General features: G+C 41.0%; 1 protein-coding gene and 3 non-coding genes across 4 annotated transcripts in view; all 4 read left to right on the top strand.

Annotated features, from left to right (window-relative positions):
• LOC103210983 overlaps positions 1–26,255 on the top strand; it is a 652,718-nt gene that overhangs the window by 316,787 nt on the left and 309,676 nt on the right. The window lies entirely within an intron of this gene.
• Positions 17,658–17,739, top strand: TRNAS-AGA. Its single transcript has one exon. It is a non-coding gene; the product is annotated as a tRNA-Ser (tRNA).
• TRNAD-GUC lies at positions 18,299–18,370 on the top strand. The gene has a single exon. It is a non-coding gene; the product is annotated as a tRNA-Asp (tRNA).
• Positions 24,493–24,574, top strand: TRNAS-AGA. The gene has a single exon. It is a non-coding gene; the product is annotated as a tRNA-Ser (tRNA).

A 26,255-nucleotide genomic window follows, 5' to 3' on the forward strand; every position in this document is an offset into this window, starting at 1 on the left:
AAGACTCTATGGCAGTGGGGTGGGTTTTCCTTCCATCCTCTCTACCTCCTTTCTTCCTTCCTCCTCCCACCTCTCATCCACTCTCCCTTCCTCCTCTCTCTCTCCCTCTTCCTCCCACATCCTCATCCCTTCCTCTCTTCCCCATCCCTCTTTACTACCCTCCTCCCTCCTCTAATTTTTTCTCCCTACCTGTCTGCCTTCCCTTCCTTTCTTTTTTGTTTTCTTTGGCACACGTTCCTCTCCCTCCTCCTAGGAGTTTCATCCTGTGGTTCCAGTGAACTGAGAATTTACAGAGTAACAGTGAAAAGCAGCCAGACTCAGCCAATAAAGCCTCTAATACCTGTAATAGTTTCATTTTCTACATGTCCATTGTAGTTTAAGAGTTTAAACAACATGTTTAGAACACTTCCAGTATATTCCATGGAGCCTTATCTTAAAGGACAGAAAATCTGTTCCTTTTCCCTTTTCTTCTTCCTTTCTTTCATTTACTTAATGAAATTTTTCTGAGGATGTATTCTTGGCCAAGCTCTGAGCTAAGTGCTCAGAAGAGTGAATGGAAACATGAACATGATGCCTGTACTGATGAACTTACAGTATAGTAGGACAGATTTTCACCTGAGAATCACACTTAAATGTATTCTTATCACCTCGATGAGCGCTCTGGATTTCTATGAGGCTCTAAACAGAAGAGGTGGCCCTGACTAAGAAGAAGGGGTCATGGAGGCTTCCAGAGGAGCTATTTGAAGGATGAGTTTTCTTGGCTAAGAGAACATGGAAGAGCTCTCCAAGCAGAGGGAACAGGATATGCAAAGGTCCTGGCATGAGAGGAAGCAAGGCACCTTCATGGAATGCAAAAACAGTATGGCTGGAAAAGAGAACACAGTAGATGAAGCCAGAGAGGCTAGCAGGGAAAAGTTTTTTTAAAAAAGGAGAGATAAAACAAAACAAAAAAACAAACTCACTGCCATTGAGTGAGTCTGAGTCATAGCAACCCCCAACAGGTTTCCAAAGCTGTAAGTCTTCATGAAAGTAAATTGCCCCATCTTCCTTCCACTGAGCAGCTGATGAGTTTGAACTGCCAACCTTCTGGTTAGCAGTCAACTGCCTCAGGCACTGCAACACCAGAGTTCTTTTAAAAGAGATGTTGTTGTTGTTATTTGCCGTCGAGTCGGCCCGGCCCCGACTCATAGCGACCCCTCCTTGGGTTTCCGAGGCAGTATCACTACGGAAGTAGGATTGCCCAACCTTCCTTCCGAGGTTAAATATCAATTGGGACTTCTGCTTCTGACCATGAGAGAGTAGCTGGACTAGTTCTCCCACTGTAGGCAAACACAACTGCCCTCCTAGTGACCCCTCCTTGGGTTTCCAAGGTTATGGAAGTAGATTGCCCAACCTTCCTTCTGAGGAGTGGCTGGTAGGTTTGAACCACCAGCTTTCTGGTTAGCAGTCAAATGCCTTAGGCACTATGCCACCAGAGCTGCCACTGTAAATAACTATAAAACCGAGCAACGTATCTAAAACAAGTGTTTTTATATTCTGGACAGCAAGCAAGACAGAACTGTGATCCCTGAGAGAAAGAAGAGGAGAGAGCTGAACAAAGGAGGAGCTCCAAAAAATGTACATGGGGATAGTCTTAAAATTGTGAATACTGACTGACATATGCAGAAGGTGACATTCTATGGAGCCAAAAAAAGAACTTCTAGGAAGCTGTGAATTAAATACTCTAAAAGCTTACATAAGGATGATAAATCCTTGAACACCCAGGCCATTCAGAAGAAAAGACAGAAAATGGTAAACTGGTTCTCTGAAAGTAAAACAACCCAGACTTGTAGCATTTGCAGATTTTCTGTGGTGTAAACACAATCTCCATAGACAATGTAAGTTATCAACATGACATCACTTAACAGAGTTAAGAAAAGATGTGTAAAATTAGCTCCTAAAGCAGCTTTAACACACTTTCGGAGCAGGGAAAGTCTATCCTGTAAAAGAAAGAATGAAAGTAATAGGTCTGGTATTCAATCCTTTCTTATCTCCAGGAATGCCTGGAGTCATATTATTAATCCTCGAACAGACTCTGAAAAATAAACCTTGGAAAGTTTACATGGTTGCTGGTTAATGATATTATTCTGTGTGGCAAGAACACTGGGGCAGGACAACGCACACCCAATGCCTACTTTGAGGTCTGCACCAAAGTTGGTCAGGTAGCAGATATATGCCTATATTATAAGCTCTCTTTAAGAACCCTAGGCTCTGGACATCTTCCGGCAAGATGGCTGAATAGACAGCCAAGATACACAGACCCTCTGCAACAAAGAAATGAGAAACCAACTGAAACCTATACAGAAGATAATCCTGGAACCTTGCGCTTTGAACGGAAGGATAAAGAAATGGATTAAATACCAACTAGTAGAAGAACCTGAATAAAAACAGTGAATAAGGAGACAAATGGAGCTGAGCTACAAACTGCTGGCTGTCCTGAGGGCGTAGCCATTTTGAATATTTGCAAACAGTAGCCCAATCTGGCAGCTACTTAAGAATAGACTCTGCTCACCAAGGACTGCATGGGCAAGGAATGTACTGGTGCTTGACAGCTAGAAAGGAAAACAGCAAAGAAGGAGACAAACAGAACTGTGAACTTCTAGCTGTGCTGAGGGCACAGCCATTTTGAATATTTGCCAGCGGTGTGGCTGCTGTGAATATATGCTAGTGGCATTCTGACCTGGGCTGCAACCGTAAGAGTAAGCTCCACATACCAAGGACAGCACGGCAACCACACTGGAGGCTGACAACTAGAAAAGTATGATATTTCCCTTGTTACTCTTATAACCCACACTCTCTTGGTAAACAGAGGTGTAGCCATCCCCCACCTCCACTCACCTTCTTGACCAGCATGAATTCCATCCTGGTCAGTGCTCTGACAGAACCTGGGTGCCCTGCTCTGCCCTCCCCACCCCCAGTTTTTTCTCTTAATTATTCTTTTTTAATTCCTCCTTTCTTCCTTTTTATTTATTTATTTCACTTTCCCTTCCTTGGTTCTTGGTAGGGTTTTTTTTTTTTTTTTTTTTCCTCTTTCCTTTTCCTGGTTAACTACTTTTTTCTTTCTTTTCTTCTTTTGGTTCTTCTCATCCTTTGTTTTTCCTTTTGCAGTTCCCATTTTTTCTTTACTATTCTTTTACTCTTGTTCTTTTCTCTCATGCCTACTCCCTAGATATTGTGGGGATTTTTTTTTTTCTTTTTTTCATTATCTTTCTTTTTTAAATATAATTTTAAAAAGAGCATATAACCATAATAAATATCTACACACCCAATGAAAGAGCCTCAAAATACATAAATGAGACTTTAACAGAATTGAGAAAACAAATAGATGACTCCATAGTAATAGTAGGAGACTTAAATACATCACTTTCAACAAAAGAATGAATTGGAAAGAAACTCAACAAAGACACAGAAGAACTAAACAACAGAATCAACCAACTTGACCTTACAGACATCTTCAAAGCACTTTGCCGAACAACACAATAGACATTCTTTTCCAGTGCACATGGAACATTGTCCATGATAGATCATCTGTTAGGCCACAAAGCAAGCCTCAGTGAATTTAAAAACACTGAAACACTGCAAAGCATCTTCTCAGATCATAATACTATAAAATTAGAAAGTAAACCAGGAAGATGAATGGAAAAAGAGCAAATGCATGGAAACCTTAAAAATGACTGGGTAATAAAAAAAAATAAAAAACAAAATTTAAAAATTCCTTGAGTCAAATAAGAATGAAAATATAACACACCAAAATCTCTGGGACAGCACAGAAGCAGTGATCACAGGGCAATTAATAGCAATAGATACACACATCAAAAAAGAAAGAGCCAAAATCCTTGGTCCTTGGTGAGCCAAAATCTTAACCCAATATCCCCAACAGTTAGGGGGGGGAAGAAAAAAAAAAGCAGCAGAAAAAGCCTACAGTCACCAAAAGAAAAGAAATAATAAAACATTGGAGCAGAAATAAATGAAACAGAAAGACAACAGAAAAAAATCAACAAGACTAGAAGTTGGTTCTTTGAAAAGATTAATAAAATCAACAAACCACTGCTAAACTTAAAAAGCAAAAGAAGAAGATGCAAATAACATGGATAAGAAATGACATGAGTGACATCACAACAGAAGCAACAGAAATAAAGAGAATAATACCAGGATACTAGGAAGAACTGTACTCCAACAAATTTGAAAACCTAGAAGGAACGGACTGATTTCTAGAAACACACTACTTACCTAAACTAACAAAGACTGAGGTAGAAAATTTGAACAGATTCATAACAAAAGAAGAAACTGAATCCGTCATAAAAAATTACCAAGAAAATAAAATCCTGGCCCAGATGGTTTTACTGGAGAATTCTACCAAACGTTCAGAGAAAAACTGATACCAATCCTACTCAAACTATTCCAGAACACAGAAAAGGATGGAATCCTACCAAATTCTTTTTATGATGCAACCATAACCCTGGTAACAAAACTAGGCAAGGACACCATTAAAAAGGAAAACTACAGACCAATATCCCTTATGAATATAGATGCAAAAATCTTCAACAAATTCCTACAATAAAAATCCAGTAGACTCCCAACAACATATCAAAAAAATAATACATTTTTCATGTCAGCTTTGCCCGCATGGTTCAACATCAGAAAAACAATCAATGTAATTCCAACTCACAGGTAAAATAAAGGAAAAGAACCACACCATCACATCAATTGATGCAGAAAAGGCATTTGATAAAATCCAACACCCATTCCTGATTGGGAAAAAAAAAAAAAACTCTCATAAAATTAGGAACAGAAGGGAAATTCCTGAACATAGTAAAGGGTATATATGCAAAACCAACAGCTAACATTACTCTCAATGGAGAGAGACTGAAACCATTGCCCTTATGAACAGGAACCAGAATAAGTATGCCCTCTATCACCACTTCCATTCAACATTGTATTGGAAGTCCTGGCCAGGGCAAGAAGGCAAGAAAGGGAAATAAAAGTCATCCAAATTGGTAAGGAAGAAGTAAAACTCTCCCTGTTTGCAGATGATATGATTCTATACATAGAAAACCCAAGAGACTCAGCAAGAAAACTACTGGAGCTTACTGAAAGATTTAGCATAGTGGTAGGATATAAGGTCAACATACAAAAATAAGTTGGATTCCTCTACACCAGCAAAGAAATCTCTGAAAAGGCAATCAATACCTACATTTACAATAGCTACCAAAAAGATAAAATACTAGGGAATAAATCTTACCAGGAACACAAAAGACCTGTACAAAGAAAACTACAAAACACTAGTTCAAGAAACTGTAAGAAATCTACATAAATGGAAGAACACACCATGCTCATGGATAGGAAGATTGAGCATTGTGAAAATGTCAATACTACCCAAAGCAATCTATACATTCAATGCAATCCCAATCCAGATCCCATCAACATTCTTTAAAGACATGGAAAAACCAATCACTAACTTTATATGGAAAGGAAAGAGACCTTGGATAAGGAATGCACTACTGATCCAGCAATCCAATTACTGGGTATATATCCTAAAACAGTGAGAGCCAGGACATGAATAGATATACGCACACCCATGTTCACTGCAGCACTATTCACAATAGATATGTTCCCTAACATGGCAAAAAGGAACTGTGTACATGTTATTATATTAAGTGCCTTGAGATGGGAAGGTTATCTTGATGTTATCAAGGGTTCGGATAAGAAGAAAGCAAGAGGTAAGAGCCAGAGTCAGAGCAGGAAATGTGAAGATGAAATCATCATCAGTGTTGAGGAGAGAGTTCTGAACATGCTATACTGCTGGCTTTGAAGATGGAGGAGGGAATATGAAGCCAAAGAATACAGACAGCAGCCAGAGACTGGAAAAGGCAAGGGAACAGATAATCCCTTAGAAATACCAGAAGAAATGCAGCACTGCTGATCCATTTTGGATTTCTGACTTCTAAAACTCTAAGACAGTAAACCTGTATTGTTTTCAGTCACTAAGCTTGAGGTAATTTATTAAGCAGTAATGGGAAACTCCAGCTTCAGTGGGCTTGGAGCAGGAGGGAGAGCTGAAGCCCAAGGGTGAGGGGTTTTCACCCAGCCCCTAGAGCCTGGCACTGTGAACTCAGACTTAAAGCCTCCAAACTATAAGAATAAACTCCTGTTTCTTCAAGCCATCGCATTTATGGTATATTCTTGTCAGAGTGGCACTAGGTAACCAAAACACAGAGCTAGGAAAAAAAATCACTGGGCAGATGGGAACTCAGAATGAATTGCCAATACTGGTTTTTAGACATACTCCAAGGCAAATGAAGAATACATAACCCCACGCTAAGAACTAAAATGGCATTTCAAGAATTCCAACTTACCTGAAAACTGGCTGATGGAATTAGAGGGGTCAGTCCCTCTTTATCTGTACGTCCCCCTTGGAGAAGGGCAGAGTGCAGAAAGGACAGATCTAGAGGAAGAAGAAGCCATAATGAATCCTGTCTGACTTAGCTGCTCCCAGTAATCCATAAAATCCACTTACTTTTCTATTCGAAAACTATAAAACTACACCATCTCCTTTATATTAAGTAAGAAAAAATATTTTCTTCTGCCTTCTCTGCTACATACAAAACATGAAAAAATAATCAGGTTAGTTTCCAAGGGTCTTCATAGGCCCTAAGAAAATGTGCTCCTAATGCAAATTCAGTTTCACAATGACATAATGCTATGCAGCCCCCAAAATGACTAAAATTAAACAGACATAGGCAATACTAATTGCTGATAAGATTGTAGAGCAACTGGAACTTTTGTACAGGCATATGTACATTTATTGCAATTCACTTTATTATGTTTTGCATATATTATGTTTTTTACAAATTGAAGAACTGTGTTAACTTTGCATTGAGCAATTCTATTGGTCCTATTTTTCCAGCAAGCATGAACTCACTTTGGGTCTTGTGTCACATCTTGGTAACCCTCACAATATTTCCAACTTTTTCATAATGATACTGCATGCTTAACAGACTACCAAAATTAAACATAGTGTAAACTTAACTCATATGTACTGGGAAACCAAAAATTCATGTGACTCAATTTATCATGATTTTTACTTTATTGTAGTGGTCTGGAACCAAACGCCCAACATCCCTGAGGTATGACTGTACAAATTGGGTGAATCTGTTGCAAAAGATCTCTTTAAAATGCTAAAAAGCAAAGATGTCATTGTGAAGACTAAGATGCTCCAAACCCAAGCCATGGTATTTTCAATCACCTCATACGCACATGAAAGCTGGATAATGAATAAGGAAGACCAAAGGAAAATTGATGTCTTTGAATTATGGTGTTGGTGAAAATTATCAAATATACCATGGACTGCCAGCAGAACGAACAAAAGTACCTTGGAAAAGTACAGCCAGAATGTTCCTTAGAAGCGAGGATGGCGAGACTCCATCTCATGTATTTTGGATATGTTATTAGGAGGTACTAGTCTCTGAAAAGGAGCTCTGGTAGCATAGTGGCTAAAGCACTTGACTGCTAACCAGAAGGCTGGCGGTTCAAACCACCAGCCACTCCTCAGAAGGAAGGTTGGGCAATCCTACTTCCGTAGTGATACTGCCTCGGAAACCCAAGGAGGGGTCGCTATGAGTCGGGGCCGACTCAACGGCATATAACAACAACAACAACAGTCTCTGAAAAGGACCTCTGGTGGCATAGTGCCTAAGATATTTGACTGCTAACCAGAAGGCTGGCGGTTCAAACCCACCAGCCACTTGGAAGGAAGGCTGGGCAATCTACTTCCGTAGTGATAATGCCTCAGATACCTAAGGAGGGGTCTCTGAGAGTCAGATCTGACTCAATGGCAGTGAGTTTGGTTTTTGGTTAGTCCCTGGAAAAAGACACCATGGCTGGTAAAGTAGAGTAAGTGAAAAAGACAAAAATCTTATACAACCTAGATTGACACAGTGGCTGTAACAATGGGCTCCATCACAGGAACTGTTATGAGGATGGTGCAGGACTGGGCAGCATCTCACTCTGTCCTATACAGGGCTGCTATGAGGTGAAACTGACTTAATGGACTTAACAACAACATGTCTGTAGAGTGCTGTGGAGGTGTAAATTTATGAACTGTTTAGGAAAACTGGTAGTATATACTATAAAGCTAAACATATGCCTAGAATATCTCAGCAATTCCATGGCTATGCACACACCCATAGAAATAAGTGCTTATATCCTCCAAAAGACTTGTACAAGAATGGTCATAACAAGTTTACTCACACCATCCCAATACTAGAAACAACCCAAATGCCCCTCAACAGGAGAATGGAAAAAGAAACGGCGGTATATTCACACAATGGAATATTACTCTACAATGAAAAAGAACAAGCTATCCATATACCTAACAACATGGATTCATCTCATAAACATAATGCTGGGCAAAACAAACCACACACAAAGGAATACATACTACATGACTCCATTTATATGAAGTCCAAAAACAGACTAATCTATGGTGATATAAGGTATTGTGAATTACTTAATATGGACCTTCTAGCCAGTCTTTACAACTCCTACCTTGGACAGATGGCACTATGCAAATGAGGTGCTTGTGGTCCACAAAGGGGATTGGATACCTTGGTAACAATGTAATAAGGTACATGGCACTTGTGGGGATGAGACCATGCAAATAAGATATACGGAACCCCAATGAAGGCGTTAGTCAGTTTTGCCATCCTGCTAGGCTTAAAATGAGTGATCCCACAGATAGAAAGGGGGACCTCACGACCACCAAGAAGAAACAGGAGCAGAGCTTGTCCTTTGAACCTCAGATCTCTGTGCTGAAAACCTCCTTGACTCAGCAGATAAAGAGAGCTGTAATACCATGAATAAGAGATGGTAAGCAGCAGTGGCAGAGAAATGGCAGCAGGAAACAGGCAGGAGACTGTACGGTGGGATTCCTGGCCCACAGAATGAGAAAGCTCAGCACCCTCAGGTTGGAGGCCTGCAGGCAGAGTAGGATGCCTCCAGGCACTTAGTAAAGCTAGCTTTGCCAACACACAGAGCTACTGCTGAGTGCATTCTCACCAAGACTTACTGGTGGAGTGGAGTGACTCTGGGCACTTATTAGCAGAGCTAAAAGAGCTTTTAACACTTGCCTGAGCAGGGCAGAGGCCAGGCACAGAAATCAAAGGCCAGAGGGAGACCTGCCTGCAGCCTGAGAAGAGGCTGTCCTGATCAAAAAATCATAGCTTGAACATTCCTGAACTTAAATTGTAACCTGTTACTTCCTTAATAAATCCCCTAACTGTGAATATGGTCTGAGTTCTGTAAGGAAATGAATTATGGAACCCAGAAGAGAAGTTGATGGTGCCATGGGAGGTACAGGTGGTGTCAGAACTGGTAAAAAGGTTGGAGGGTGGAGCCATGTCTGACCTCCACCTCATGGGTATCAGCCTTGGACTGCTGATGCAGATGATTCTTTCTCCCCCTCAGGAAGTTACAGGAGGTCACATGCCTCACCATTCCATTTTTACATGATGGAATTTAGAATAGGGGTTACCTGTAGAGGGATTACTGACTGGTTATGGGCACAAGGGAGCCTTCTGGGACATTAGAAACATTCTACAACTTGGCGTGACTGGTGGTTTCAAAGGTCGTTGTTATTAGGTGCCGTCAAATTGACTCTACACACAACAGAAAGAAACACTGCCTGGTCTTGCACCCTCCTCAAGGCCTTTGCTATGCTTGAGCCTATCATTGCAGTCACTGTGTCAACCCATCTCATTGAGGGTCTTCCCCTTTTCTGCTGACCCTCTACTCTACCAAGTGTGATATCCTTCTCCAGGAACTGGTCCCTTCTGATAACATAACCAAAGTATGTGAGCTAAGTCTGGCCATTCTCACTTCTAAGGAGCATTCCAGCTGTACTCTATCTAAGACAAAGTTGTTCATTTTTCTAGCAGCCCGTGGTATTTTCAGTATTCCGTCCCAATACTACAATTCAAGTGCATCAATTCTTCAATCTTTCTTATTCATTGTCCAGCTTTCATAGGCACATACCAAAAAAACAAAACTCACTGTCACTGAGTCAATTCCAACTCATAGCAACCTCCACTGGGTTTCTGGGGCAGTAAATCTTTACAGAAGTAGATTGCCCCATCCTCCTTCCACAGAGTGGCTGGTGGGATTGAACCAACCTTCTGGTTAGCAGTCAAATGCCTTAGGCACTACACCACAGGCATGAGACTACTGAAAATGACATGGCTTGGGTCAGGGGCACCTTAGTCTTCTAAGTGACATCTTCGTTCCTTAACACTTTAAAGAGGTCTTTTGCAGCGGATTTGCCAACGCAATATAATGTTTGATTTCTTGACTATTGCTTCCATGGTGCTGACTGTGGATCCAAATAAAATGAAATCCCTGACAACTTCAGTCTTTTCTCAATTTATTATGATCTTGCTTATTGGTCCAGTTGTAAGGACTTTTGTTTTCTTTATGTTGAGGTGTAATCCATACTAAAGGTTGTAGTCTTTGATCTTCATTATAAGTATTTCAAGTCTTCTTCACTTTCAAGCAAAGTGAAATATATGGCATTGTCATCTATAATGATGTATTCATATATAAAAATCCATTAATTCATTTAAGATTTACACACTTTACTGTATATAATTTGTACCTCAATAAACAAAACAAAGCACAGTTTGCTCTTGGGCAGGTCTAGTCACAGAGTATTGATTGACAGGAAACTCCAGTTTTCAGAATGATTTCCCTGGAAGATTATCATACATAATTATGCAAGTCTATTGTCTTTTCCAGGCTTCAATTTCCTCATTTTTAAAAGTGTGCAGACAAATACTTGACAAACGTAACTTTCAAAATTCTCCTGAGGAGGAGATAATGATGGGAAAACCAAACTAGGGGTACCTGTTTCCACAAAGAAGTAGGCAGGAAGAATGTTCTCCCCTTTGAGGTTTCATGTATGCTGAAAAACTAGGAAAAGAAGATGTTTCTGCATATAAAACCTGAATAAGAGACCAAAAATGTATTGCCATTGATTGAATCAATTCCAACTCATCGCAATCCTATAGGACAGAGTAGAACTGACCCATAGGATTTCCAAGGCTGTAAATCCTTATGGAAGCAGATTGTAACATCTTTCTCCCGCAGAGTGGCTGGTGGGTTCCAACTGTCTACCTTTCAGTTAGCAATCAAGCACTTAACCACTGAATTAGAGGCAGGAGGTATGAAACAGAAGGAATAGTAATGCAGCAAGACATGCTTGGTAAATAGTAGGGGGGAAAAAAAAGGAAAGGTTCATGGATACTTAGGACCACTGATATCGATACACTGATGCATGACATATGCCAAGTGAACTTACACCTGAACAAAAAGAGGAAAGCACACTCTCTTAGGTATTACCAAGGTTTATTGAGATGGAAATCATTACTGGAACAAGATCACCAAACTACATCCTAGTTGCTATCAAGTGAACTCCAACTCCTGGCAACATTGTGTGTGCCAGAGCAAAACTGTGCTCCAGAGTGTTTTCAGTGGCTGATTTTCTGGAAGCAGACCACCAGGCCTTTCTTCCAAGGTACCTCTGGGGTACTCAAACCTCCAACATTCTGGTTAGCATCTGAGAGCCTTAACTATTTGTACCACCCAGGGATACCATCAAACGTAACTTAAAAAACAAACAAAAAACTACGAAGCAATTCATAGTAAGGATATTGGGGAACTTGACAAATAATAAGAAAAGCTGAATAATCAGAAATAGGACCTAGGTCATCTCAGGGCATCTAGGTTGGCAATTAATGGACAGTTTCTTGGGATACCACCATCAGGGTGGGTCTACCACCACAAGCACCAGTTGCCGTAGAGTCAGTTTTAACTCATCACAATGTCATGTGCAAAAAAGGCATGAGGGAGGTATCATCTGACCTCCTCTAACATCACAAGGGGCAGATAGAATGCAATCAGCATTAATAACCCAAAGCTGATTCCTATGAGGCAGAAGTCAGACATGCCACTACTCTCTAGCTTTTTTTTTTTTTAACCAATTCTCACACCAATTGTCTCCCACAACACTCTTTACTTCTCTGGGGTTCAATAATTTGTTGCAATGGCCACACAGAATTAACTCACAGACAACATTCACAGTTATGGGGTTTATTAGGAAAGTAAGTAACAGGTTACAATTCAGGTTCAGGAACACTCAAGATACAGTTCTTCAATCAGGACAGCCTCCTCATAGGCATGCCTCTCTTTGGCCCTCAGCCCCTGGGCCTGACCTCTGCTCTGCTCTGACAAGCGTTACAAAGCTCTTTTACCTCTGCCAATAAGTGCCCAGAGAGGCAACCCCACACTGCTAGCAAGCCTCCTACCTAAAGGCACTCAGCTTTCTTGCTCTGTGGGTTGCTGCCGCTCTGCCTCACGCTGGTCTCTCAGTTCTGTTGGTTCTGCTCCCTCTGTGGCCACTGTCTCTCTGCCATCTCAGCATAGGGATCTCAGGTCCAAGGATGCACTTCACTGCTGGCTCTTCTTTCTCGATGGTAGTGAGATTTTCCCCCCATACACCATCACCACCACCACCTCTGGATGGCTCATTTTAAGCCTAACGAGATGGCAAAACTGACTAAACCCCAAGTTGGGGTTCCACACACTTTATCTGCCTGGTCCCACCGCCACAAGGGTGCCATGCACCTTATTTACATTATTAGCAAGCTATCTAATTCCCATGGTAGGCCACAGGCACCTCATATTTGCTAGTTCCACCCAGTGATCTGTGGGCATCACAAGGACCATGGCTAGAAGAGCCATATTAAGTAATTTAGTGTACCACACTCACCACGTGAGTGCCATCTGATTTTATTCCCAAGATTCTAATTCCAGAGACGTTCCAATAGTCTAGTGTGGGTTTCATGACCAAGCCTTGGTTAATACAGGGCTGGGTATAAGTTACTTAAAATGATCTGATGGAAATAGATGGACTAACTGAATGCAGTGCAATAATCCTGCAAGTGAAACCTGATTGAAATTGTAGTTAAGTCAAACAGGACAGAAGAAAAAAAAAAGCAGCACCATGTTATAAAGTGGCGTGTGGACATCAGCCCCTGTCTAACTTTAAAAGAGGGAGAAGAAAGAATCAAGATCAACATCAGCCCAAGGCTGATTCTTACAAGACAGAGGCTGGACATATCTCTTTTCTCCAACCGTTTTACCAATCTGATACCAGCCAACTCTGCCATGGCACTACTTCTCTCCTGGGTTTGATAATTTTTTGTGATGGTCACACAGAATTCACAGACTATATTCACAGTTATGAGGCTTATTAGGGAAGTACCAGGTTCAACTCAACCAGAATCAGAAGTATGTAGGCAATGTCTCCCTTCTTCAATGCAGGCCAGTTCTCAGCTCCTCTCAGCTCAAGGAGAGTTCTCATAGCCCTGGAGGTCAAAGGATGTGTTCCACTCCTGGTTCTTATTCTTGATTGTAATGATGTTCCCCACACCTAGTCTCTGTAATGGCTAGGTGGGATGGCGCCTAGTGGGATGGCGAAACTGACCAATCTCCTCGGTTAGGGTTCCATAAATCTTATTTGTGTGGTCCCTCCCCCCCCACACACAAAAGACAATGAAAGACCATATACTAATAATTTAACCATACCTAAAGAATGTAAAACCAATACCAATGTAGAGGCAAGTCTTTAGTGACAATGTCACTAATGTACCCTGACCTGTTCAATGACACGTAGGAAGAAATAGAATTACTCATCAAACCTGCTAGTGACATAAAGTGAAAACACTGAATAACTAAATTAGAGTTCAAAATTATTCTAACAGGTGGAACACCTGGCAAAAAAACTAAAGAAGCATAAATGTGAACTATTACATTAAGGATAAAAACAAGCCCATTACATAAGGATGGTGTAAATCTAATTCACTGCAGTTTATCTAAAAAGATCTAAGGTTTACAGTACAATATTGTTGGTTTTAAAAAAAGCATATATAATCTGACATTAATTAGCACAAGTATAATCCAGATATAAAAAAGAAGTACATCATACTTTCAGGTATTTTTCAAAGTATATCTAAAGAACTAATAGGTTTATTCTTAGTAACAATGCTGATAGGCAGGTGAGTTTCCAGAGAAGTCTAGATATGGTATCACACGCAGACCAGTCAAAAGAAGAGAGGCTATTTTGCTTAGAAAAGGATTCTTGAGGAGTTGTTGTAACAGCTTAATTCACGTATCTGAAAAGCAGCAATGTTAGAGAAAGAGCAGATGGTCTTTTTTGCTTTGGGGACAGAAGATTAACACACGAGTTACAGAAGCAGGCACTTCTGCCAAAAATAAAGAACTAAAAAGGCAAGAGCCAACAAGGGAATAATAATAATAAAACAAATCATTTGCCAGCAAGTTTGAGTCCAATCCCACACTTCTTCAGGTTGCACAGGCATGACAGACCATCTTGCCAAGGATATTTTTGAAACTGAATCTTGCATTGAAGGGATGATTACCAAGATTTTCTCTGACTGCAAGACTGCCATTCTAATATTTAATAAACTGAAATCATGTGGGGTTCTTATTATGCTCCTTTAAAAAACTCTTCCGCCAAGACTCTAAATAAAAAACTCTTAATAAAATGTAATTGTTCTCTTTCTTTATTCACTAAGCATACTGTTCCCTCTTCTACCTCTTAACAGCTCTTTCCTGAAGTATTTCATTTCCTCCTCACGACCGTTCTCTTGACTCCATCACCCCACTCTCCCCACCCTCAGTCATTCCCACTACCTTCCATCTCAGAAGCTCATCCTGTTCCTCTGGAACATAAGCAACAGTTTCCCAGGCAGCGTCTCTCCGGCTGGGATCTCGGTTTAGGGCTCAGATGTCCAGCTCTCCTTGCAGGGAGTCCGAGCTACATACTCTGAGGTTGGCTTCCCTAAAAGACACAGGGCGGAATCAGCAGCATCTGGCACACAATCAAACTCAGAGTGGCTAAGACGGCCCGGGCAAAAGTGACCCGAAAGAGTACTAGACAAGCAGTGGCGCTCCCACTGAACAAAATGAGTGGAGATCAAGTAAACAGGTTCAACTCAGATCCAAAAGAAAGGAGAAGAGAAAAAAAAAAAAAAAAAAACCGTTGGTGACCAGGTGCCCACCCTAGAGTCTGGCCAGAGGCGCCCATTGACCCGGGCTGGTCCCTCCGTGCACAGTTTTGGACTCACACCCACGCGGGTTCGAATACAGGAAGACACACCTGTTGCAAAGAGGAAAAGCTGGGAGATGGAGTAGCCGGGCGTGACCCAGCTTCCGTCCTCCCTCAAGACCGGAACAAAAGAACAAAGCCCTCCAAGGGATCAGGGCGGGCCGGCAAAGGCGGAGGGAGGCAAGGGTAGTCCCTGTCCAGAGCTATTTAGCTGTCTCCCGCAGAGACCGCTCAACATTAAGTCAGAAGGGTGACGTCATGCGCCCAGAGGACCGGCAGTTGCCATGATAATACCTGTTATACCCCCACCCCATCCCAGAAGCTCAAGCCACACGGATCCGAGTCCGGAAGGACTGGGGCCTTGCGAAGGGAGCTAACGCAGCTGTACTTCCCTAACGCCCACCTCTTTTCACTCTTACAGCAGGCTTCAACGGCCACTTCCGGTCGGGCCCAGAGCCCCGCCCCCTCACGCATGCTGTAGTAGACTGCTCCGGGCAAATACGCAGAACTACTATTCCCAGAAACCTCTACCACGACTATTCTAGATTCCATCTCCCAGAAGTCTTAGCAGGCCAGCCAGTTCATGCTGTGTAAGGCCCGGCGTTGGGCAAGCTGGTTTGTAGTTTCAGGCATTTCTCAGGTCTAAGTATGGGTAGTGGCTAAAGCACTAACTAGAAGGCTGGCGGTTCAAACCCACCAGCCACTCCTCGGAAGGAAGGTTGGGCAATCCTATTTCCGTAGTGATACTGCCTCGGAAACCCAAGGAGGGGTCGCTATGAGTCGGGGCCGACTCGACGGCACATAACAACAACAAGAAGTATGGGTTAGTTCGAAGACCCAAACTTCTCTGACCGCGACTGGTTATAAGAAATACACACTTACGTATATATGTATTAAAGACAGAAACAAGCGTTTCACGAAACAATATTTACCTTTACCACTTGTCCTACGTTTTATTTTGTATTCTATTCCTTTGTCGTTTTAAAAATCCGTGTCATGATCCATTAAATTGTTCTCATGATTTTAGATTGATTGCTTAACCCACATTTTTAAAAATGCTGGAAGAAACCGGAAGATGATGTTAACTGTGTTTTGCCCTACAGTTGTGCATTATATATGCCTACATCAGAGGATGGGACCCAAGTATATTGTCAGAAAACAATCCAACAGAAGTTGGTAGGTGATATTTTTAAGGGCTCGGCGCAAGCACTTTATTGTGCTTTCGTGTGTCCCCCAGCATTTGGATAGAGAAACTAAAGTCGTTAATCAGCTTGTACACTTGGCCAAAACATTACACCTGGAAATCTTAAGTATATGTAAAAGTGAAGTGAAGAGATACAACAACATCTGGCAGTTTCAAAGAGCAGACTTCAGAAAAGATCCAATGTAGTAACTAGAATAGAATTTCAGGAATCATTTGATATTCTCAGTAGACTGTAAGAAGACAATGGTCTGCATGGAACAGGAACAGAAAGCTGTGATAGAACAGGCTGAAATAAAAAATCAGTAGATGAATCAGATTAAAAACAAAACTAACATTTTAAATGAAGCACAAATGATTAAAGTCATTCATTGTTGAGAACTGAATGGATACTGTGGAAAATTGAATCATTGTATATAGGATATTTTTCTAAAGCTCTACTATGATTCAAAAGAAAAAGGTGAAGAGAACAGAGTAAGAGAAAATGATAGATGGCCAAAGACAGGATGAAAAGCCAACATGTGGATATTTGGCAGTCATTAAGAAAAGACCAGATAAAAATAGCTATCAACACTTTCTGTGTGCCAGGCAGTGTTCTAAGTGCTTTTTAGATATAAACTTATCCAATTCTCAGAACAGCTTTATGAAGTTACTTCTGGGTTATTATTCTTTACAAAAAAAGGAAACTGAGGCACAGATCGATTCAATAACACCCAAAGGGCTCAGGAAAACACCGTGGCGGGCAGCCTTAGATGCTAAAATGGACAGTAAGAAGGAGGAAAGAAAGCATACAAGTATTGGTAAATTTACTGAAAATATGCCACTGCCTTGGCCAAAAATCAAACTAGGATCTTCCTTTTGGAGGGGGGAGGAGGAGTAGGAACTAATGAACGAAATATAAAATTCGTTCTTAACCTGACTGGAGTGTGGAAGCATCCGCTGTGCGAACACCCCGAGATTGATGGTGTGGGCCTAGGCGCTAGGAGATGCAAGAAGGCTGTTCCATAGTGTTTTCTGATGCAGTAAGGACTCTTCCAGTGCTCTCAGTTTCCGCGGTAGAAATTTTTATAAAATGCGCACTTTACCTGAGGGTTACTGTCTAACTCGCAGAGTACGTTTTCTTGCGTACGAGGCCATTTTTCGCCCTTATTTAAAAAAAAAAAAAAAAAAAAAAAAAGATGAAGGAAAGAGATGAAATTTCCTTTTATAGTCTTGTAAGGAAATCAAGCCATCTGTGTAGTCGTGGCCGAGTGGTTAAGGCGATGGACTAGAAATCCATTGGGGTTTCCCTGCGCAGGTTCGATTCCTGCCGACTACGGGTGTTTTACATCTCATTGAAGGTTATTCACTCTTCGTTGCTAACACAGCCACGTGGAATGGGTTGTCCCAGAAAAAAACGTAGACAACAACATACACTTAGCCTTATTAGGCTTTCACGTGGAGTCCAGAGAAGGAAAAAAACAATTAATTAGTCTTTTTCATAAATAGACCTGCCTACGTAAAGGTCCTGCCTCTGCATTTCCTGTATTCGAGACCCAACTTGAATCCACCGTGGGGTCAATAGACGCCCCTTTCAGAGTTTGCGACTCCATTCTCTTTCCTAGGACTGAGAAAACAGTGTAGTATGGAAACCACAAAGAAAGACAATCGCTTTATTATCGTTGTTGTTTATTTTTACGGCTCTCAAAAAGCGCCGACACCGGCTGTCCAGTTCTCTGACCTGTTTCAGGGGTAAGTGGTGTCAGAGCCGGGATCGGACACTCTCGTCTCAGACGCTGTGTGGTCGATATGGCAAGCATGTGCAAGCAGAGTGACGGAACCGAGGACAACTGTGAATAACTTCAGGGGCACTGCCTATGAAGCAGTTGCTCGTCGCTTCCTCGTTAGTATAGTGGTGAGTATCCCCGCCTGTCACGCGGGAGACCGGGGTTCGATTCCCCGACGGGGAGAAGCCGAGCTTTTTCGTTTTTCTTAAAGTATGTCTCTGGTGGTTATCATCTCAGTGTAATGAAGTGTTACATTCGTTCTTCTTTCAATACGTTTTCTTCAAAGCATCGAAGTAATCAGTGACAAAACAATAAGCCGTATAAATCACCAGAAGTAGTACTACAAAAAGAAAAACGGCAACTCTACAATGGAAAACCCTGATAACACCTTAACCAAGTAGTTGAAATTAATATCACCAATAGTGGGACAAGTAAACATTATGTACCTTGTGATGTAATGTATTCAGAAGTGCACATCACTACTTTTGTGATGGACAAAAATTCTACTCTGAATCTAATCAGAAGAAAAGCAAACTAAAATTCAGGACATTCTACAAATAACTGGTTTGTACTTCTCAAAATTAACAATGTTATGAAACACTCCCCCAAAAAGACTTAGTAATATTGCACATTAAAGACCACAGACATATGACGGCAACTGAATGGAACTGGATGCAACATTAAACGATGATGCTATATCAACTGGATATACAAAGGAAAGCAGCATGAACATTGACTTCTTCTCTAAATCACTCCCAAAATTAATTCAAGATAAAGATCTAAATGTGCAAGATAAAACTATAAAAGTTATAGGAAGAAAAAGAAGAATTTATTCATGAATGTTCGGTTGGCAAAAAATTTCTGTTTAACAAGACACACACACACACACACACACAAACATAAACCATAAAAGGAAAAATTGATAAATTGAACTTCTTTATACTTAAGGATTTCAGAGACACCATTAAGAATGTGAAAAGATAAGCCCCTGAAAGGGAGAAGATATTTGTAATGCATGTGTCTGACAAAAACTTACATCTGGTAAACCACAACACCAAACTCATGGCTATCAAGTCAATTCCAACTCATAACGACCCCCACTGTGTTTCCAAGGCTGTAAAACTTTACAGAAGCAGACTGGCCCATCTTTCTTCCATGGAGCAGCTGGTGGGTTTGTACCACTACTACACCACCAGAGCTGCCTAGAATATATAAAGATCCCCTTAAAACCAATAAGAAAAAGACAAGAGGTAATAAATTAGTTTGGGATGGTGGGAACTGGGTAGTCTCCTCAGGCACTTGTTATGTGCCGTCGAGTCAGCCCTGACTCATAGTGACCCCTCCTTGGGTTTCCGAGGCAGTATCACTACGGAAGTAGGATTGCCCAACCTTCCTTCCGAGGAGTGGCTGGTGGTGATAAGCTAATCACTAACAGTGGAATCCTGTTTCAAGGACAGTGTCAGTCAGCTTCCCTTCAATGTGACACTGACACCTTATTTTTAATCTTCGGGGAAAGCTCTCCATTTTGGAGAGAACATTGCAGCTTCAATGTCTGTGCAGGGTATAATATAACCATCAATTTCCATCTCCTTCAAGTGAGGCTTCCTATACTAAAGAGGCTAGAAGGTTAAAAGTACATTTCTCTAACTTCCTTGCAGAGTTCTGGGTATGATTTAACCTTTGCCTCAGAGTTTTGGAACATGGAAATGAGGCACCTTTTTGTTCTCTTGTTTTGTGCTGACTAGCATTATTATGGACACATTGGGATTGTGTGTGTGTGTGTGTGTGTGTGTGTGATTTGAGTGAAAATTTATAGAGCAGACACATTGGGATTTTCTGCAAAGGAATGCAAGGTGAGGAGCATCACTTGTTTGACTTTAGGGGGGAAAAATGTTTTGCCAATTCACATCTAGAGGACATGGTGTGCTCCAGATAGTGGTTCTCAAAGTGTGGTCCCCAGCCAGAGACAACAAAAACTGGCTGCTTGCTAGAAATGTAAATTTTTAGGCCTCACCCCACAGATACCGAATCAGAAACTCTCTCTGGGGCTCAGTAATTTGTATTATACACAAGCCCACCAAGTGATTCTGATACATGCTATGTTTCAATAACTTTATTAAAATACAATTGAAGAATAATAAATTGTACATATTTAAAGTGTACAATTTAATCAATTTTGACACCCCTGAAACTACCACTATAATCAAGACAAGAAACATTTTAACATGTCCAGAATTTTCTTGTGCCCCTTTAAAATCTGTCCTTTCCTCCATTCCCACTGACTTGCTTTACGTCATGATACATTAGCTTTCATGCTGCATTTTAAGAACCTCTGCCCTGGAGAGGACACTGGTTTTGCAGAAGCTTCATCACCCCTGGACTTTAGTAGCAGCTGTTTGGTTTCCTATTTTGTAAAAAATTTGTACTGTGGTGATATCTATGTAGCAAAACATTTGCCATTTTTATGTATACAATTCAGTAACATGGATTATGGTCAACACATTGTTAACCATCACCACTACCCATTTCCAATTCATCACCCTTAACAAACACTCGGTACCTTTTAAGCAATACCTCCCCATTTCCTCCATCCACTTGCCTCTGGTAACCACTCATAAGTTGCATTTGCCTAGTCTAGATATTTCATTTAAGTGGGATCATACAATATTTGTCCTTTTATGCTGAATTATTTCACTCAATATAGTGCTTTCAAAGCAGTGATTCATTTCTCCTTATAGCTGAAAAATATTCCATTGTATTGAATAAACCCAATGCCATCAAGTCAAAATACTACATATTATTTATCTAGTCATCTGTTGATGAACACTTGAGTTGTTCTACCTTTTGGCTATTGTGAATAATGTTGCAATGAACATTGGTGTACAAGTATCTATTCAAATCCCTGCTTTCTATTCTTTTGGGTATATACCTAGGAATGGAATTGCCTAAGGTACTTAACTGCTAACCAGAAGGCTGGCAGTTCAAACCCACCAGCCACCCCTTGGAAGGAAGTTTGGGTGATCTACTTCTGTAGTGATACTGCGTTGGAAACCCAAGGAGCGGTTGCTATGAGTCAGGGCCAACTCAACAGCACATAACAATAACAACAACAACAACAACTTCTTGAGGAGCATTTGATTTTCTTCTTTCTTGGTCGTAGAAATAAAGCAGCCAACCCCTGAAGACCATTTCTGTTGTTTTGGGAGTAATTCCTGCAGGCTCAGGCACCTCCCTCCTCTTCCAAAAATTTTGTAAGCTCTTTATATATCATTATTATTATTATTATTAATCCTCTTTGGCTTAAGATAGCTTCAGAGGTTTTGTTTTTAAAATAATATTTTATTGACAAAGAGCATAAATAAAAGTACACGAGCCACAAGTATACAACTCAAGAAGTTTTCACAAATTGAAGACACCTATATCCCCAGCACCAGACTGAGAAACAGAATCAATCTTCCCATCCCATCAGCCCCTCTCCTGGCCTTTCCCAGTGATAACCACCCTCAACAATAATCACCTTCCTGATTTCTAATATCATAGATTTGTTTTCGCTGTCTTGAACTATGTATAAACAGAATCATATGGTATGTGTGCCTTTGTGTCTTGCATTACATCAATACTGTGTTTGTGAGATTCTTGGAATTAGCATGTAGTTGTAATTAATTTATTCTCATTGTCCTGCTAATTCTTTGTATGAAAACCAACTATTTATCCATTCTATTGCTGATGGGCTCTGGGTGTTTCCAGCTTGGTTTCTGTTTGTTTATTTTTGTCCACATCTATTAATGAGGAGAAAAATAAGGTTAATGCTTTTAAGGATCTTTGTTCATTTTATTAAGTGAAAAAAAATTGATTAAAATTTCATTCACATGAATCACAGCTATTTTGCTTTTGTGCTGAGATTTTTTTTAGTCATGAAAATTTTGTTATTTCTGCAGTAATTAACTCCCTTCAAACTAGAGTTCCAAACAAACTTAACCAAAATGTTATATGCTTGTTAAACATTTGCAAACCAAATACATTGAGCATGATATGATTAATTGTGACATCTATTAAATTTGCATTCAAGTCATGTCATAATTTGGCATGATTTTTTTCTTTTCTTTATTGTGATTTGGGTGAAAGTTTACAGAGCAAATTCATTTTTCATTCAGTTCCATTCAAATGTTCATACACATTTGGTTTCATAACATTGATTACAATCTCCATAATGTAACAGTTCTCTTCCTACATCCTACCTGTGGTTACCTTTTTCCTGTGTCCTTCTTTCCTATGCATTCCTGCCCTCTGAGCTATCTCCTTGTACAAATGCTGCCTTTTTGGTCTTTCATGGTTGATTGTTCTAAGGAGTAAATGTACACCTAATAGGCCTGTCTATTGTTTGCTTGGAAGCCACAGGAATGAGTTCAATTCCAGGCCTGAAGGGTGACTAGGGGCCATAGTCTCAGGGCTTCACCAATCTCTGTTAGGCCAGTAAACCTGGTCTTTTTCATGATTTTGAGTTTTGTTCCACATTTTCTCCCACTCTATCCAGGATCTACTATTCTGATCCCTTTCTGAGTGGCTGGCAGTAGTAGCCAGGTACCATCTAGTTCTTCTGGTCTCAGGGTCATATACGTTAAAGTTCCCATGGTCCACTAGTCTCTTGGACTAATTGTTTCTATGCTTCTTTGACTTTCTTCACTCTGCTTTGCTCCTGACAAGGAGAGACCAATTGTTGCATCTTAAATGGCTCCTCACAAGCTTCTAAGACCCCAGTTGCTACTCATCAGAGTAGGATGTAGAACAATGTTTTTGTGTAGTATGTTATGCCAATTGAGCTTGATGTCCTTAGTGACCATAGTCCCTCACCCACAGGCTCGGACTCACACCCTCAAGGTATTTGGCTGTGGCTGAGAAGTTATCATATGGAGCTCTGGTAGCATAGTGCCAATGGTACTTGACTGCTAACCAGAAGGCTGGTGGTTCAAACCCATCAGCCACTCCTTGGAAGGAAGGTTGGGCAATCCTACTGCTGTAGTGATACTGCCTCGGAAATCCAAGGTCGCTATGAGTTGGGTCCGACTTGATGGCACATAACAACAACAAGAATTTATCATAACTATGCCCTCTGTTAGCTATATTACATATATGGAAATTCTTATACAAATATGTATGTAGAAACATCATCTGCCAAACTTATATAGGGTCATTGGTATATTTCCTTTTTCCTGGAACTTGGCATGATATTTAAAGGATATTTATGTGATTGAAGTTTATTTTGATAGGAAAGACAGCTCACATAATACACTGCTCCGTTAAATATGGAAGTCTAGCTCCCCTAACTAAAACTCTGCTTAATACTCCTCTCGGAGCCGAGATGCCTCCATTAAACTACAGGGTTTCTTGGACTCGATTTTTATCTCCATAGGAAAGCAATGTCACTTCAACACCTTCAGTCTTCTCCTCACTCCTCTCCTCTTTACCCCTCTCTTCTGCTTAGGTGTCTTGGCAGATCCTCAGTCACTAGTCTCTCTGTTTCTCCCCACCACCACCACTCCACCCCAGCCCCATCGACTCAAGGGCAACTAACAATCACATCAAAACCCTCTAAACTGGGTAGATAAAGTCTTAGGAAAGCATTGTGACTAAGAGACTAAGGTTGAAACATAAGAAAGAGAAAAACAAACAAACAAAAAAACTTGCTGCATTAGTTAAATTTAAGAGACCCCGCCCCACGGCCCCCCCCCCCAAAAAAAAAGGAGGAGAAAGAAAAGAAAAGAAAAAGTCAGCCCCAGTATATCAGAAATCAAACCAGACTATGAGCCTACAGGTTTAGCAATATCACAGCGGGGGTGGGGGGCAGAAGAGAATTTTCAACATCATTTTTCGTGCCCTTCACCTGAGGCACAAATAACAGAAGCGATGGTGTCTGGAATCTGCTACGTAATGTCATTTATTCACCAAGGACCTGGGAAGTCCGAACGTCCAGGACTAGAAGAGTGTTAGGATCTGACTCTCCCTACCGGCTAGATTTGGTGCCATTTGTAGTGAGTACAGAGGTCCACATGAGGCGCTCGTTTGGCTTTAGATGTACTGACCTAAAGTCAGCCGGAACTGCTAATGCTCTGCGATGAGAGCTTTTTCTCATTCCAGCGTTTTTGATTCTGCCGGAGACGTTGGCCTCCCTTCCTTGAATTCTTTTTCTCATCTCAGCATTTCGACTAAATTTACGGTGAACAGATCTTTACACACAAAATTATTTTTAGTCTAATTCGTGAATTTGATTTAAGTCAATAGATTATAACGTCAACTTCCATACAGCTGTAGTCGTGGCCGAGTGGTTAAGGCGATGGACTAGAAATCCATTGGGGTCTCCCCGCGCAGGTTCGAATCCTGCCGACTACGTAGTTTTGTTTTGTTTTTTTTTTTAACATGTAGACTTAGTTAACTTTCTCAATCGGTCTAACTAGCTGAAATTGTCCCCCAAAAGAAACTCATCTTTCCTCCAACTACCAAGGCGAAGATATCCTGACAGCTAGTCTTGCGGTCCTAGCCAAACTTTCACTGCCAACAAGCTCCTACGTGTTGCCCAGGAAAAAAGTTTGTTTTGTTTTTAAAAAAACCGCCTTCATAAAAACCAAAGTTTTCTCTCAGCTGACCGCAGGTACCGATAATTCCACCTTATTTCCTCCTCTCGAAAACTCCGCCTCGCTTTTCTTCCCCACGGAATTGCGTCCTTTTTGATAAACAGAAATTGTCCTAAGACAAACATGTCGCAGCTAGCAAGGAAAACTCTGAAATTTATGATTCACCGCTCTGTTCGCAAGGACTCGGTATCATTATTTTCTTTCTTTCTTTTTTTAATTGTGATTTGGGTGAAAATTTACAAAGCAAATTCACTTTCCACACAGCGGTTCACATACACTTCGTCTCAGGACATTGACTACAGTTTACCACCATACAACAGCTCCCCTCCCACTTCCTCCTGACAGTCACCTCTTCCCTGTGTCAATCCCTCCGTGCACTCCTGCCCCATGAGCTGTCTCCCTGTGAATAAACAGCCCTTCTTTCTCCCATGATTGATCTCTCCAAGGACTTTATCTTCCTCAGGTAAATGTTCAACTCATATGCCTGTCTATTGTTTGGCTGGAAGCCACAGGTATGGGTTCAATTCCAGACCTGAAGGGCAGCTAGGGGCCATAGTCTCAGTGGTTCCACCAGGCTCTATCAGACCAGCAAACTTGGTCCCCCCCCCCTTTTTTTTTTTTCCAAATGATTTTGAGTTTTGTTCCACATTGTTCTCCCTCTCTATTCAGGATCTCCTACATAGATCTCCCTCAGAGTGGTTGACAGTGGTAGCCGGGCACCATCTAGTTCTTCTGGTCTCATAGCCGTATAGGCTGCAGATCGCATGGTGTACCAGTCACCAGGACTAATTGTTTCCATGAAGCTTTGGTTTTCTTCATTCTTCTTTGCTCTGGATGAGAGACCCATCATTGCATCTAGGTGGCTGCTTGCGACGTTTTAAGAGCCCAGTTGCTACTCACCAAAGTAGGAGGTGGAACAATGTTTTGTGTAGTATATTATGCCAATTGAGCTTGATATCCTGAACCCACAGGTTCAACTACTCAGTCCCTCTGGGTAGCTGGCTGTGACCAAGAAGTGACTATAACCTTGTCCCTTGTCAGCTCTACTATCGGTATCATTTTTGAGTCTGGTATGAGGACTATTGCACTACCAATCAAATCAGTCCTGTCCCACTGGATCTGCTCATCCAGGAGCCCAGGAGAGGGGTAGACCTAGAATGTTTCTTTTTCCAAGTTCTTTCTCTGTAGTATAGTAGTGTGTATCCTGAGTTGTTGCCTGGGACACCAGGACTCAATCGATGGATGGAATGACTGGATCTTTTCATTGAATTTGGTGGCTCTGACAAACTGTCCCTACCTTACATTCAGATATTAAATTCTTCTTCTGTTCATTTATTCTTTCCAACACAACCAAATATAATGAAAAAGAAGTATGCTGCATAAATCATGTGCAAAAGGAAAGTAGAAAAGAAAAAAAATAGTAACTTAAACAGTGAGGA

This window comes from Orycteropus afer, unplaced genomic scaffold (genome assembly GCF_000298275.1).
Source record: "Orycteropus afer afer isolate SDZICR_OR568_19922 unplaced genomic scaffold, OryAfe1.0 scaffold00684, whole genome shotgun sequence".
Classification (NCBI taxonomy): domain Eukaryota; kingdom Metazoa; phylum Chordata; class Mammalia; order Tubulidentata; family Orycteropodidae; genus Orycteropus; species Orycteropus afer.